This window comes from Equus przewalskii, chromosome 22 (assembly GCF_037783145.1).
Source record: "Equus przewalskii isolate Varuska chromosome 22, EquPr2, whole genome shotgun sequence".
NCBI lineage: Eukaryota > Metazoa > Chordata > Mammalia > Perissodactyla > Equidae > Equus > Equus przewalskii.
The window spans coordinates 40075376-40092936 of record NC_091852.1 but is presented as its reverse complement, the minus strand read 5'-3'; the positions used below and the strand labels follow the sequence as shown (position 1 = coordinate 40092936).

The 17561-nt window shown below is 36.9% G+C and overlaps 1 long non-coding RNA gene across 1 annotated transcript in view; it reads left to right on the top strand.

The window, feature by feature from the left end:
* Positions 1–1497: 1497 nt before the first annotated feature.
* The window catches only part of LOC139078397 (uncharacterized), an 86845-nt gene continuing 70781 nt past the window's right edge, over positions 1498–17561 (top strand). The window contains exon 1 of the long non-coding RNA XR_011531327.1: positions 1498–1865. This is a non-coding gene — a long non-coding RNA (uncharacterized lncRNA). The remainder of the gene's footprint in view (positions 1866–17561) is intronic.

Sequence of the window (17561 nt, the reverse complement as noted above, 5' to 3'; positions counted from 1 at the left end):
CAGTTTCTAATTGAAAGAGTTTCTTTGTTCAGAAATTAAATATTCCCTCATTCCTCAAGGATTTCTCAACCCTTCTTTTTCTAGAAGCTTACTCTGCAGTCACCACTGATAAAATGAACTACATTAAATGCCTACTGTGTGCCCAGTAGTGAGATAAATGATCTACACATAAAAATGAAAGCTTCGTAGTAGTCTGTCGCCACCCTCAGCCCGACAGACTCCCCAATTCTAATGAGCTTGTGTTTGGTAACAGATTTCATCATTTTACTAGTTGCCAAGTGTCTTATGCTTCTACCTACCAACAAACCAGTTTTTCTTTACTATATGCTAGCAATAATTGTCTTCGATGTCAATCACTCTATCCTGATTCACTAAATACATGGTATTGTTATTACTATAATTATTGCTATTGTATGTCATTTCTGAATGCAGAGGGGAATTCTGAAGAAGGAATATTTTGAAAAGGATGATACTGACACTTTCGCTAAAAGGAAATGAATTATGCTAAATGTGAGTCAGAAATTTTGAGTCACACAAAAAGGAACAAATTGTGTGTGCCTGTTAGATTTTTCTTGCTGGTAATTATAGTATCATTCCTTTTCCTAGCTGCCTCAGAATCAATAAAATGAACCTGTTACAACCCCTTGGATATACAGTCCTTTCTCTGTTGCTGGTCAGGTAAATTGAAGAGATCAGGGTAAATGACAGGCAGTCATGCACAAACCAGACTCTAGAACCTTCTATTTCCAAAGTCTACTCACAGGTGAAATACCTGAAGAAAACTCATTGGAGGTTGTAACATTTTGCCATTTGACAAGATGCACATTCTCTAGGAAAATGGTCTTCAATTAAGACCTCCCTACCTGATGATATGAAGACAACAGCGAGAGGGAGAGAGGAAGAGAGAGAAACCATATTAACTTCTAGGTGTTTTTAGGAACATTTATGGCTCACCCAGTACTAATTATAATATGATTTCAAATGTGTTAAGTTAACATTTCATGAAGTCCTCTTCATATGCCAGCCTTAGCAGGTCTTATTTTTGCTTCCTGCATATTTTCAGGCACTGAAATAAGTAGTTCATATTGCTTCTTTTCCTTTTATAACTTTTTAAATCTGTGTGCACTCAAACATTATTTCTTAACTGGATCTGTATTGCTCCCCTTCACTTTTTAAGCTCAGATATTTTAATTGTACCATTTCCAATATATTCAAAATACAAATAGCATATGAAATGTGTCAGTCTTCACATTGAATTTATAAATAAGTCTGGTCACAGTCAAATAATTTCACACATTGCCCAGCATAAACGTCAATTTAAAATATGAGGCTCATAAATAAAACGAAAACTGTTACCCAGCAGATCTAAAAACAGTTATTATGTCAGAGTTAATCTTTGCACCAGCTCATGGTCTTCCTACACACAGCTTTAAATGTGAACCCCTAAATACCAAGGGTCCTGCATAATAAATCTTACTCTGCTAACTCATTTGCAAATTTCAATTGGGAAAACATCATCATCTACCTGAATGGAATTTGACCTTCTGAAAAAAAGATAATTGTGTATTTGTAAAGGATGTCAAAAGAACATGAGATGATGCATTTTCATTGAAAAATAAGCCAGGCTGTCACGAACTCTTCTAGAATGCCCACAAATATCATGGGAGCATGACCACAGCCTACTGATTCTTCCTTGCTGCAGGATCACAGCCTACTGACTCTTCAAGAACTGGGAAGCAGTTCTGGCAGGTCTCAGACTTTGAACCAAACCACTGACATCTGACCATTCACTGCACAAAGTAGATAAAACACAAGTGGAAAACGTGACTCTACAACGGATGTTCAGTTTACAAAGGATCTGCAGGGTAAGTACATATTTTAAAGAAGAAAGCACTATTCTACATTCTCCCAAGGAAAAGTAGAAATAGACATATTTGATTGCCACCATGGGTTTGCATTAACTACTCAGGAACAAATGGAATAATTTTTAAATATGTCTGTGAGGAGTTGCCTATGTGCCAACCCTCAGTGGCCCCATATAATGATTGTCTATGTAATTATTTTTTATCAAAAATCTTTTATTTTTGTTGGTTTTTTGTTTACTTCTATACTAAGAGCCGGATTTTGTAAATTATACCAATAGTGAGTTTTCCATCTGAGGTTGCTCCGATCGTCTGCAGAAGGTATATATTTTTCAATTGTTTGGAAGTACATAGATGCCTCTGTTATAACTTTTCAAATGATTATAGCTTGATTAGTTGCAACAATTTTTGTTATGCAAATTTCCAAAGCCACTCTTATTTTAGCAGCTATGAAAATAATATTTTGTTATTTTCGGTGGTGGCTTCCCTATTTAGATACTTAAATATTTATTATTTTCTTGAATTGTAGAATTTCATCAGATTTCTCCCTTAAAAGTTATAAATTGTTATTTTGCCATCATAATCTCTTTCCAAAATATCCAATTATGGTCCTTTCTCTAAGTTCCAATTACTTCTGTGCCTCAATATCTTCATCTGAAAACAATATAGCACTTACCTCATGGAGTTTTTTTGTAAGTTAACATATGCAAAGCATTTGGGATAGTAAGTAATTTAACTCTTTTTTTAAAACTGTTTCTTATGACTTCTCTTTTAGCAATTTTCCCTAAATGCACAGTGAATATTAATGTTCTCTCTAAGTGTTGTTATCTTGTGTCACTTATTGAGATTTCCATGCACCAGATACTTAGGCATTTTGCATAAGTTTTTGTCTGTATATTTTCAAAGATCATGTCAAGTATATATAATTTCCATTTCAGTGGGAAAAAAGTTTTGAGTCTTGGAGACATTAAGCAACTTGCCTGAGGTTAAACTGTTGATACGTGGCAGAGCTACAACTCAAAACAAGGGCTAGCTGACCTCATAGCCTGGGTTCTAGATTCCAAGTGTGTACTTCATCATCTCCTCATCCTTCTTTAGTCAGTGTGTGTGTGTATATATATGTATATACACACCTATGTGTATATAGATATATATATATATATCTATATACACCTTGAGTCTATTATCTGTTTCACTGACCTGGATTTCTTCAGGGTTGGTTTTACTATCCAGTGTTTCCCCTGATGACCATGTCCATTAAATAAGTGACAAATCTCTGTTTTTATTTTATGGTAACTATGTCCTTTTTCCTTTCCCAGAGGATAGATGGCAGCTATTTTCTAAACTCATTTTTTTTTAATTGCTTTTTCTCCCCCAATTCCCCCAGTACATAGTTGTATATTTTAGTTGTGGGTCCTTCTAGTTGTGGCATGTGGGATGCCACCTAAACGTGGCCTGATGAGTGGTGCCATGTCCGTGCCCAGGATCCAAACCAGTGAAACCCTGAGCCACCGAAGCAGAGTGTGGAAACTTATCCACTCGGCCACGGGGCCTGCCGCAGTAAACTCTTGCTTTCTACAATTGTTACTAAAAAGATGCCACTCATTTTTCTGCTGGCTTTGCATTTTTATATTGCTGAACATGTTGATGATTGGTGCTAGATTTTGTTTCTTCTGCTTACTCAAGCTTCCTTAGAAAATAGGCCCTCAGGGGCACGGCGCCACGATCCTGTTTATGGTGATAACTTTGTGAGAAGTAACAGCTCTCCATGCTAATGTTGGGTGAAATGGTGAGGGCTACTGGAAGTATTTTTGAAAGCACAAGTTAAAGTTAATTCTATAGCCAGTGGGGAAGGTGGAAGGTAGAAGGAGAGTCACAATGATCCAGCCTGCAAATAATGACCCAAAACTCAAATCCTGTCAACCACACGAGGATCATCAACAGCATTTTCCTGGATTTGGGACTGAGAAGTATGACAGGTGATCTGAGTGTTTAGTCCCTTGGATTTCAGACACTTTCAACAGAATTTTCTTCTAAGATTTAAGATGAAAGCAGAATGCTCTTCTAGAATCACTGAGGTTGGAGTCATATGAACTGCACACATAATACTTGATTGATTTGATTCTGTACCATCAATTCTAAAAATGATAAGGATTCTTTTTCTTTTTTGTGAGGAAGATTGGCCCTGAGCTAACGTCTATGGCCGATCTTCCTCCATTTTATGAGGGATGCTGCCACAGCGTGGCCTGACAAGCAGTGCTAGGTCCACGCCTGGGATCCAAACCTGCGAACCCCAGGCCACTGAAGCAGAGTGTGCAAGGCCAGCCCTGGTAAGGATTCTTAAAACAATGATTCTCAAATTCTCGACCTTGAAACCTTGGCCTCAGAATCATCTGAGGAGACACTTCTAATGAATCAGAATTTCTTGGATTGAACAAAAACATCGCTTGAAATTACTCCAAGTGATTCTATCACACACTGAAGTCTGAGAAAGAAAAATAACCTTTAAAAACATGGAATATACTCAATTATTTCCTCTCTAGAGATACTAGAAATTTTTTTCAATTGGTTATGAGGTTTACAAAAAAAATGATTACAAAAATTCTACTCACTCTTCTATTTTCCAGGAAGTCGCAACAGGAGAATTTTATAGTAAAATATTGTGAAGTATGAAAACAGAATGTTCAATGCCTAAAATGGAGTCTTACCACTTTCGAGTAATAATCACTTGTAGAAATAAACCAAATTCTCTGACCTCACTCATAGAATTCATGTCTCTTAATGTCCTTCAGTCAGTCAGGTAGATGACAGAAATTCAGGTAGCTGAAAGAGTCTATCTTTTGCAATGTTCATTTATCATTCACAGAATAAGAAGCAATTAAGATCTTCAGTTTAAAAACAATTGACCCTTCAGAATCTTAAGAGCATATTCAAGTAGGTGCCTTTTTATGCTGAAATGCAATTACGTTGTCTCTTAAAACATCTTTGTTTTAAAATATCTTTCTCTGATAAAATTGTGTGAATATAGAACTCTACTTATAGAATCTTTTCCACAGTTTGAAAGGTAGCTGTGTATTTCTGGACCTATTGCATTAACTAACAACGTCACTGGAAACCAAAGGGCATGTTTTAACACTCCTGATTCTAGAAAATATACATACACGTATATGTATACACATATATACACATATATTTACATATGATATAATAAACCATGAGAATAATTTTATAATATTCACAAATGACATAGGAAAATGAAAGTGAAATTAATCTTTTGTTTCTGAATTTAGGTTTCAATTAAAGGACGGAAATTTTGCCCTATTTGTTAATGATGAAAGGCTTTATACAGAGTTTATATGATGTTTAACACAAATTTTCAACTTGGCTTTTCAACAAAAGACAGTGAATTTGGAAGAGTAATATGCTGCAAGTCAGAAAACATGAGTCTTTGTCTCTTATCACTCAGACAGTTGAGCTTAGACGGGTTACTTTAAATGTTCAAGTGTACAGTTAAGGAGCTTCTAATCAGTTACTTCTAAGGCCCAAGCCAATTTAACACTGAGGAAACTTTCATTCTAATTCTGATTCCCAATTGTGAGAAACGGTGAAAACAGGTTTCCCCCGCTATCTGAAAGTTTACTTTATAGCACTTTGCTTTGATGAAAGACACCAGTAGTTCCTGTGTTTGCTAACTGAAAGAAATCTGAAGAGGATTTTCACTTTTAGGAAAAAAGGTGAAAAGCCAAAAATAGCATTCACCATTAGTTTTGCGGTGAGCCCTCAGAGAGGCAGGGCGCACCCCAGCAGTGAGAGTGGCACTGCCAAGCTCCTTGTTTGGGAACCACTCTGGCATCCGTCTCAGCATCGAGCTGCCATAGCTTTCAACTGTGTCTGTGAGCATCTGTGCTTTATCCTGATTTATTTTGATAGGTTATTTTTTGCATCTGGGAATGTTCAAAATTTTTTCCCATAAAAATTAATGGTCATTGCATCTTCACTTTATGCCATTTTGCCTTATGAAAGGTTTTATAGGAGTGCTGTACTTTTGGATAGAGGGGGGAACCTATGTTTTAGCATAGTGAGGAAATATACATTCTATGACAACAAAGAATTGTTAAATGTGCAAGGAAACTAGTAACAGATATCATATGCATTAAGATTATTCATTTAAATCTTTTTAAGCCTTTTTTTTTCTTGAGGAAGATCAGCCCTGAGCTAACAACTGCTGCCAATCCTCCACTTTTTGCTGAGAAAAACTGGCCCTGAGCTCAGATCTGTGTCCATCTTCCTCTGTTTTATGTGGGATGCTGCCACAGCATGGCTTGACAAGCAGTGCATAGGTCCACATCCAGGATTTGAACTGGGAACCCCGGGCCACCAAAGTGGAACATGTGAACTTAACCGCTGAACCACTGGGCTGGCCCCCTTTATAAGCATTTTTGATGGTTCTTTTTACTACCACATGTCTATACATTTGTCTAATGCATTAAATTGAAAAACTAAATAGAGTAAAAATTTTCTTGCTGTGTTAGGTCTAGGTCATGATGTTGGGCATTTATTTTTATATAATACAGAGCTACCTTCGTTGGCTTTTTTATAACATCTTCCCCAAAACGTACTATTAAAAATTTCAAACTCGGGGCTGGCCCAATGGCGTACTGGTTAAATTCACATGCCCCGCTTGGGTGGCCCAGAGTTCACCAGTTTGGATCACGGGTGCAGACCTACATACTGCTGCTCATCAAGCCATGCTGTGGTGGCATCCCTCATAGAAGAACTAGAAGGACTTACAAATAGGACATACAACTATGTACTGGGGCTTTGGGGAGAAAATAAAAAAAAGAGGAAGATGTGAAACAGATGTTAGCTCAGGGCCAATCTTCCTCACCAAGAAAAAAAAATCTATAAATAAATTTTACATTAAAAAAATTGAAAGTCACAAAGTGAACGAATTGTACAATAAACATCATTCATATACCTACTACCTAGCTTCTGCAATTAGTTTTTATGATATTTATTTGATTATATAGCTCTCCATTTATTCTAAGGGTGATAAATAAGGTATGATCCTTGTTTCATTCAGAGATCTTAGGTGCAGACCACAAGACCCTTTCTAACTGTTGGGTGCCAGAAATCCCCTTTCTTCCCTCCGGTGTTCTTATGGCTGGACTAATAATAAAATTGAGGCAAGACTAGATTAACAGGGGAAAAACTCAGTTCAATATGTATGTATTGGAGACCATAAAGAAATGATGTTCAGACAGTGAACAAAGCAGGCAGTTTATACATCTGTTACACAAAGAAACAATACATTTGTGAAGAAGTGACAGGACAAAGGAACTTAGATTTGAGGAACGTAGTTAGTGGGGAGCTTAAGCAGAGTTTAGGCTATAGGTAGGAAATTAGCAAGGTTCGTTTCTGCAGGCTTCTCACCCCCAAATCCCCCAGCTCTGGGGATGAGGATGCAGGGCCCCTTTCACAGGAGAGATGGATTTCCTGCTTTTGGGCGGATCAGAGACAGGAGGGTCAGAATGTCCTTTTTCTTCTCGAGTAACTTTAACTCAAAATAGTCAAAATGCCATTGTGGGATATTTTGGGGTGGTCTGCCCTGGGACCCAGTGTACATTAAAAATATAAAATGAATTTGTTAGAAGATGTTAAATGTTTCACAGTTTCTCTGGGAACATGGCGACAGAGAATTACCATCCAAGGTTATACAACCAGGAAGAGTACACACATACTACGTTGCCGACAATTTTCAGATGCAATGGCACGGCCACTGAGTATTGGCGCTGCAGCTCACATAGTGAAGATTGAGCGTAAGAACCTAAATATGGCACAATTTTTAGCCCAAGCTCTGCCATTGCTGGCTTTGAAAGCTTAAGTTTATTTTCCATACACTGCCACCCATTTAACAAAATGGATTTTTCACATTGATCTCTTTCAAATCAGTGTCTATTTTGGGTGTATCTGATTGGTAAAATCCAGGTCACATGCTATCCTCAAGGGCAAGCATAGGTGAGACAGAGTTACCTGGCTCCTACGTTGGGAAGGTAGAACTCATAATATGGGAAAGTGCCACATTGTGAAAAGGCTGTTCAAAAAATATAGGGCAAACGTTCGTTAGAATCTTATCATCATGATACCATTTTTGTCCGCAAGCATTTTCTTAAAATAATTATTATTTGTTTTCTGGAATCAATTTATGTCATGTCAGTGTCTATCTGCTAATCGATCAGTTTGGTAATTCTCTTTTATCCATGCACACCTATGTAGTCACAAATTCTTGTGTTCCTCACTTCTTTTCCTTGGAAAGTTACCTTTGAGATCTATTTTAATTGGAATCAACGATTATTTTACTCTTCATCTAAAATTCTCAATTCCCAGTTAATTTCACTAACTTATACAATTACAAAAAATAGAACAGATCAGTTTCTTACAGTGTTTCTGTAATTGTGTAATTTCATTCTTTCTTCTCTTTATACCATTATGCTTGGGGTTGATCACATATTTATAACATTAGGGGAATAAACCAAATATTTATGAATGCCACTATACCAAACGGGTAACAGAGTCCTTGTATTTCTTGTACTTCCTTGAATAAATGTAATACAATGGGATAATCTGACATATCTGAAGACTGAAACAGAGCTCTATGGTTATTATGAAATAATAGCTTAAGAATGTTAATGTTTCAATTTTATTCAGAGGTTAGGAGCTGTAAAGAATGACCAAAATGCTTCCACCTAGGGTGCAGGGGATTATCTTCACTGAGTGTGTTAAAATGTCTCATTTTTATAAGAAAGAAGATGTAGCCACTGGATAAAAGAGGGGATTTATTTACCTTTTTGAGGCTTTGAAATAATGTACCATGTTTCCAAAAGATTTGGTATTTGAAACAAATCAGAAATACGAGAAGTCCTACTCTAAACATTTTAGATTTTGGAGACCTCAATAAGTACACTAGAGCCAAGAAGCAAAATATCAAAATTAATTGCTCAAGGGAATGGATGGAAAGACATGCACTTTATTCATGGCCTTGCTGGATTGATGATTGGCCCATTTTCCCCTGGTTTATAGAAATTAAAAAGGAGAACAGAATGACAGTTATTAATCTCACTGAAAGTGAGTAGTTCAAAGATTATGAAAGAGTAAAGGTGACATCAATTTGAAAAGAAAACTATTAAAGGTATTTGTCATAGGGCCAAACCAACTGTCACAAGATCTTAAAGATACTTATCGACGGAAAATCAAGGTAAAGTCCTCTTGATATAAAAAAAAGTTAATGTTGAGTAATTGAGGCTTAAAAGATGGTTAGGAAACTGGGTCTCAACAGGTAACTGTTAAAGAGACAAATTAGTACACTATTATCATGCATAGTTTTCATCTATTGAAATTATTTATTCTACGCATAAGGGACATATTATTATAGCTCTGATTAGAGAATAGTTCACTCACTACCTATCTGTTTTGTACATATATATTCCTTTTTCATTGTTCAATGATATTCTTAGTCAAAGATAAAAGCTATTGATTTATGCAAAATGGGAAATACTAGTCATTATATTTGCTTAAGTAACCAGAATTTTCTGTTTCTTACTGTATAAAATTATTTAAATTGTGTTAGATATATTTTTTCTTCAAAACTTGGCACCTGAGCTAACAACTGTTGCCAATCTTCTTTTCTTTTTTTCTGCTTTTTTCTCCCCAAGTTCCCCCAGTACATAGTTGTATTTTTTAGTTGTGGGTCTTTCCAGTTGTGGTACGTGAGATGCCACCTCAACATGGCCTAATGTGCAGTGCCATGTCCGTGCCCAGGATCTGAACCCTGGGCCACTGAAGCAGAACGTGTGAACTTAACCACTTGGCCATTGGGCTGCCCCCTGTGTTAGATATATTTTTAATAGCCATTATTTACTAAAAATAATCCATTTCAGTAAGAGCTAGAAAATAAGTGGGAACATAGAGTATTAGATTTGACGTGCGCCTTTCTTCACAATCTACATATTTTATTTGTATTCATTGAAAAAAATATCTGCAGGCTGGCCCAGTGGCCTAGTGGTTAAGTTGGCATGCTCTGCTTCAGCAGCCTGGGGTTTACAGATTCAGATCCCAGGGGCGGACCAATGCACTGCTCATCAAGCCATGCTGTGGTGGTGTCCTACATACAAAATAGAGTAAGATGGGCACAGATGTTAGCTCAGTGCCAATCTTCCTTAGCATAAAGAGGAAAGCTGTCCGATGTTAGCTCAGGGCCAATCTTCCTCACCCAAAACAAACAAACAAAACAAAAACAAAAGTATCTGAACATCAACCTCAAAATACTTTCAATATTTTTTTACTTGAATATCAATCATGTTGAAAGACTCATATGTCAACTCATATTGACCTAGGTTGCACTGTAAAGTTATACCCTGTTTTCAGAAGCACTTACTCGTGAGTCCCTCATATAATTAGAAGAAGACACAGACTAATCTGGCGAGCAGTCACTTGGGATATCTGATCATCCTCAAGCTACCAAAAAGCCACAGGGAGACAGATAACATGGCACCTGAAGAAACATCATCTCCTAACATAGGAACATGTAACTTTCATGATCTCCTAATGTAGCTCCATTTTAACAGCATATTTACTACTCTTGTTAACTTGGGGAGTGGAAAGAAATTAACATGACCTTTATTGAGACTACTTTTCTTTTTTTTTTTTGAGAGGTAAATCCAACATTGTGAGAAAGAAATGTTAAATATTATTTTGATATTGCAATCTTATCTTGTTCTTTGAAAGCTTCTTCATAGTGCTTGATACTCATATATCTTTGCTATTGGACTTTGACAAACTCCCACCTGTGTTCCACAGGGACCTTCCTTTCCTGAATCCTCTATGGAAAGAGTGACAAATATTCTAATATACTGAAAGTGAAGGTTCTGACTGGCTCTGTTTGTCAAACAAAGAATTCTTCAAAACAATATGATACCTTAGTATGGACAAAAAGTCACTGAATCTAACGTAGTTATGGAACAGGAAAAACTTCCAAATCCAATTCTTTTTGTGTGTGTGTGTGAGGAAGATTGGCCCTGAGCTAACATTTGTTGGCAGTCCTCTTCTTTTTGCTTGAGGAAGATTGACACTCAGCTAACATCTGTGCCAATCTTTGTCTATTTTATGTGAGATGCTGCCACAGCAAGACTTTAGGAGCAGTCCTAGGCCCGTGCCTGGAATCCATACCTCCTAACCCCGGGCTGCCAAAGCAGAGCACAAGAACTTAACCACTATGCCACTGGCCTGGCCCGCTTGATTCTCAAGTGGGGAACTGTGACAACCCCTCCTGCAACCTCCTTCAAATCCTCAGAGGCATAGCTATTTGCCGATTCTAAAAAAATACAAAGTGAGTCATTTACTACATATGCTGTAGCTGAAATCTAAATTATATTGTTTTGGAGGGTGTCCTGTTTATATCTCCACTAGAACTGTAATCATTAGGGATGATGAATTTCTCATCCTTGGTCAGGGAGTCAGGTGTCCTGGGTTCTGGGTTCTGTTAATCACAAGCTTTCAGATACTGAGCTTTCTCTTGGGGACTTCAGAATCTAATCTGTCAAAGAAGGGTCAATTTGGATTATCAGATCTCTAAGTCTCATTCTTGATTAAACATACTCAGTTTATTTGGTCTGACAGAACTACTAATTCATTAAATATTTATTGAGCAGCTACTCTTTTAGAGTCTAGGGCTACAGAAGTGAATAAAGACATACTTCTGTTCTAGTGGAGCATAAATTGTAGTTCGGAAAAACCATCCTACTTACTTTTTTATAGTTAATAACAATCTTCATTTTTTTAAAAAAATATTGTATTGTTTCATATGTACAAAAGAAAATTATTTTCCGTTTTCATTTGCAAATCATCTTCAATTTTTATCACCATAGTTTTCATGCTAACTATAATAAAATTTGAGACATACACCAACAAGTCTCAAAACCTCAGTGTAGGGGCCAGCCTGGTGGCATAGTGGTTAAGTTTGTGTGCTCCACTTCAGTGGCCCAGGGTTCGGATCCTGGGTGCAGACATATGCACTGCTCATCAAGCCAAGCTGTGGTGGCGTCCTGCATGTGAAATAGAGGATGATTGCCACAGATGTTAGCTCAGTGACAATCTTCCTCAAGCAAAAAGAGGAAGATTGACACAGATGTTAGCTCAGGGCCAATCTTCCTCACCAAAAAATAAATAAATAAATAAATAAATAAAGTCCCTCAGTGTAGTCTGTCTGTATCTTCTCCTTCTCCCCGTCCCATGTATCAGTTTGATACTTGCTTCTAAGTTATGTTGTCCTAACACTGAATGTTTCTTCATCCTGAAACTAGTTACAGTGCTTCCGTCTTGTGCCAGTCACTCTTTATGGCTTCAATTCTTCTCTTCCATTTTTGCTGTTTCTGACCTCTACTAATCCAATAACAACCCAGTTGGTCTCTTTGACAGTTTATTCTGTACGCTACAATCTGAAGAACATTCTTTTTTTTTTTTTTTTTAAAGATTTTATTTTTTCCTTTTTCTCCCCAAAGCCCCCCGGTACATAGTTGTGTATTCTTCGTTGTGGGTTCTTCTAGTTGTGGCATGTGGGACGCTGCCTCAGCGTGGTCCGATGAGCAGTGCCATGTCCGCGCCCAGGATTCGAACCAACGAAACACTGGGTCGCCTGCAGCGGAGCGCGCAAACTTAACCACTCGGCCACGGGGCCAGCCCTGAAGAACATTCTTAACGCTTAACACTAATTATGTTTTCCCTAACCTCGAAAGCATCAAGGTTTCTTAGTTTCCTTCAATGTATTGTTCAAAATTCTCAGATTGGTGAAGAAAATTCAGCCTACTTGGAAGTCATTATGCTATCAGCCTTATCATATTATCTCTGTTGGAAGGCTAGAGTTCAGCTATATGAATAAAAAGAGCAAAATAACACATTCACTTACTGAATTATATGTAGGAACTAGCGTAGAAGCAGTGTTTCTTCTGGGGAATGTGCTAAAGGCAAGGTTCTAAAATTTTTGTTGTCAGATCCCTTTAGATTCTTAAAAGTTATTGAGAGCTTTTGTTGATGTTGGTTATGTCTATCACTATTTAAATTATTCAAAGTTAAAAGTTAGATATTTAAAATATTTAGCTATTAATTCATTTAAAAGTGACAAAATAAATCCATTATATATTAATATAAATAACATTTCTTTATTTTTTGGTGAGGAAGATTGGCCCTGAGCTCACATCTGTTGCCAATATTCCTCTTTTTTGCTAGAGGAAAATTGTCACTGAGCTAACATCTATGCCAATTTTCCTCTGTCTTATGTGGGATGCCGCCACTGTGTGGTTTAACAAGTCGTGCTAGATTCTTGCCCAGAATCCAAATCTGTGAACCCCAGGCCACCACAGTGGATCACGTGAACTTAAACACCACATCACTTGGCCAGCCCCCACCAATAACATTTTTTATTGAAAAATTAATGGTATTTTCCCAAACAAATGAAAAAAGTAAGGAGAAGAGCGACTTTTTTTTTGATCTCTAAAATGTCCGGCATCATAGACTACAGCTGAATTGTTGTGTCTGTTTCTACATTCAATCTGTTGTTTTGGTTGAAATACATTAGGAAAATCTGGCCTCATGCAGATATTTAGCTGGAAAATGGAGGACTATTCTAATAGCCTTTTCAGATAATTGAGACTATTCCTCTTTAATACTGCATTAAAACTTGATTATTAGTAGTGTCTTAAAGGTTAGTAGTAATATGGGATATGGAACCACATCAATGGACTTTTTGTGTGGAAGTGAGAATCTAACAAAGAGCGCGAATAATTATTATGAAAATAGTTTTTACCTGATGAACTGTCTGAAAGGGCCTTGGGAACCACTAAACAGAGGATAAGAATAAACTGATGCATCCATCAGAGTGATTAGACCCCAGGCTTCGAATTCAGAAGAAGTCCTAGTGCCTCTGCTTACATGCCATATGACCTAGAGTGGCCTCTGAAACCTCTCTAGTCAAGACTTCCTCCCTCTAAAATAGTGATGACAATAATATTAATTTTAAAAAGTTATGCAATGTAAATGATGAGAGAATGCACATAAAATGCTTTGCACTGTGCTTAGTCTATTGCAAATTCTCAGTAAATGTTACTACTATTATTATTAATGAATTCTTAATATGTGACAGGAGTCGAAAATCAGTAAATGATTGAAAATTGAATAAGAATGTAAGTTAAACAATCTTATGTTTATGATCTGTATTTTGGGAAAAGGTTTGTACCTTCTTGGCTAAGACTCTGAGCTTTATTACACTCAAAGATGAGCGTAATAAAGTTTCCAGGGCATCCATATGGCCCAGAGTAGGACTGAATTATCACAATAAAAAAGGCTCAGTGAAATGAAAATCCTAGCATGGCTGCACAGAAAATTTTGCCTCAAATAGAAACAAAACAAAGCAAAATATGTTTATGCAGTTATAAGAGGAACTAAACCAAGAGAATTAAAAAAAAATCCTCAACTCAACCAATTGCAATGGAACTGAGTTGGACAGTGTTTGCCTTGTTGAGAAAAACATTTTTCTGTCCTTTCATTACCACATGCAGTGACTAGTCCCATGTGATTAACAAAATCATCTTGAAACGCTGGCATGCATTGGCCACAGATGAAAAATTAAATGGCATCTTTAAATTCCCGCCTCTCATCTCATTTAAGAGAGAATGTTGTTGCACTTGGATTCCAGTCCGTCTAATCAGGCGGCGCATTTCCTATCACGTCCAACACCTGGCTGACTCCCGTGTGCCAACTGTGCCCAGTGCAATGATATGTCTGGAAGTAATTATTTCTATCACCCACATAAGGGCAGGGGATATGAGACACAGCACATGCTTACCTTTTACACAGACTTCATTTTTCATTTTAAATGCCTCTGTGAGTTGGCCCATGTAGACTCACCTGGGTCCCTAAAAGAGAAATTTCCAAAAAAATTGCAACTGGGATGAGGAGTATTAGATAAGGAAAGTACTGTCCCAGGTTACTCAATCTTTTCTGCAAAGCAAATATACCCATATAACTTTGATATTGACATTTTTTTCTAAGTGAATAAAGACGAAGAACAGCTATATTCACGCCATAATGGTTTGCCATATTCCTATGTTTTGAAGGGACGTTTTTCTCAGGATAAAATTTCCTATGAATAAGAAGCTACCCATGATACTGTCCTATGCTTGTTATTAGATTTGATCTAATTTTGGTGCATGTGTGAATTTTCTCTCTCTCTAATATACACATTATAGAAAGATAATGAATAGATAGATAAATTGAAATAGATATATTTTGGCATCAAAATAATTGTAAAAACTTAAATCATCCACCCTGACATTATAATGTTCAAATACTTTTCCTTTTGCTAAACCTTAGTGTTACAGCTATTGATTAAATCATCTCCTCTTTCAGGACCCTTGGGTATTCAGATTACGATATCTTTAGAGTCTTGTTCTGGCATTCAGTCAATGCATGTAAGAGAATATGTTGTATCATATTTAGCAGACTAAGCTCTCTGAGGAAAGGATTAGTGAATAGTTACTGAGTACATCTAAAAAGCAGATTTTCTCTGTAATATTTATATCTATCCTTGGAGCATATAACCGGATATGTTCAAAATACAGATGCAAAAAGGAGAGATGTCCTAAATAAAGTGTATTCATCTAATCTGCATATTTTGAAAGACAGATTCTTCCCTGCTTTCACATTTTATTTTTATATTTTAATTGGAGCTTTGCATAATTTAAAAGTGAGATGGATAATCAATATAAAGATCAATTCAGCACTAAATCCATGCATGAGACCACTAATGTTTTCTTGGCAAAATGCCGCATAAAGCTAGTTTCGTGTCTTCAAGTAAGGTAATCTGTTAAAATATCGTTTAATAATATACAAAAAGTATAAATATATAAGGAAAATCAGAGGAAGAACAACACAATCTCATGTGAAATTAAAAAGTGATAATTTTACATAATAGTATTAAATTATATGTATACTAATAACTGGAATTCCAGTAAAGAAAATACCAGTGCCTTGTAGCCTCCCACTGTATCCCATTTCTAACCTGATGTTCTCTGCATCCTTCAGCTACAGAGCCACACATCCCAAAGCACTCTCACCTTGATTCATTTTTAAAGAGAGTCAGTGGCCTCCTGTTTCAGGCAGACATATAATGGGGCATTCTGCTGTTAACCACATAGGGAGAGGCCATTTTGACATTAGCTCCCATCTTCTCTGACCATTAGAATTCTATATTCACTGACAGGAGAAGGAATTCCATGACAACAAATGCCATCAGCTGACTTTCATCTTAGGAATCATATCTCAGGAGATTTGAGTAGGGAGATCACACTCCAATTTGAAGTAGATGCCCCTTCTTTTCACATATTACACAGAAAAGTATATATATAATGAAACATCATTTTGCTATTTGTAAAAGCATGGTGTAGAAGGAGAATTTCTTTACCAGTATTCTAATATTGTTGGACTTGAGTACAAAGTATAAATTCAATGTATCAAAAAAGTGTCATAGCTATAGAAATGGAAATAAATAGTGGTTTCCAGGGGTTAAAATGGAATACAGTGGGAGGAATGTGCTGATTAATGGGCAACAAGAAGGATTCTTGTGGCATTGGAAGTATTGTTCTTAGTCTTGACTGGGGTGGTGGGTGCACTAACCTGCGCAATGTGATAAGACTGCGTGGAGCTAAACATACACACATACAAATTCAAACTAGTACAAGTAAAAATGAAGAAGTCTGAACAAGATCAGTGTATTGTATCAATGTCAATATCCTCGTAGTGAAATTGTACTATAGTTTTGCAAGATGTTACTAGGAAGGAAACCAGAGTAAGAGAACACAGGATATCTCTGTATTATTTATTACAACTGCATGTGAATGTGCAATATCTCAAAATAAAAAGTTTTTAAAAAGTATAGAAGAGTTCTGGTTTCTGGCCCAGGATGTAAGAAACTTGAAAGGTCTCATGTCTATCTTCACAATAAGAAAACATATAAGCAAACTGAAAATCAACAACTCTTCTTATATCCTTTAGAAAATAGAGATCACATGGCAAACTGCTACCTCCAAAATTAAGGAGATAGACAGGCAGATATAGAGAAGTACAGCTTCCAGAGCAGGAGGCCAGGGTCAGAAACCATTGCTGGAGCCACTACAGGGTTAAGAAGACTTAAACTGCAGTTGATGAATTTCTAGACGCTCTACGTGGACAAGATTGAGAATTAAAATTCCAAGGGGACACCCAGTCATAGTGGCTGTGTGTTGGTGTGATGCTGAAAGCTATGCCGCTGGTATTTCAAACACCAGCAGGGTCACCCATGGTGCACAGGTTTCAGCATAACATCCAGACTAAGACATACTAGGAAGAATGACTTGGCCATCCATTTCTGAAAAAATTGGTCATAAAAACCTTATGTACAGCAGTGGAGCATTGTCTGATACAGTGCTGGAAGGTGAGAGGATGGTGTAAAAATACCGAGCAGGGTGCCACTTTGCTGTACACAGGGTCACTAGGAGTCAGAGTTGACTTGACGATACTAACAAGAAATGAACAAATAGAAAGTGCTCTAACAGAAAAAGCAGACAACACAAAAGAACATGTGGGTAATGTAAGCAAAAAGATGGAAACTTT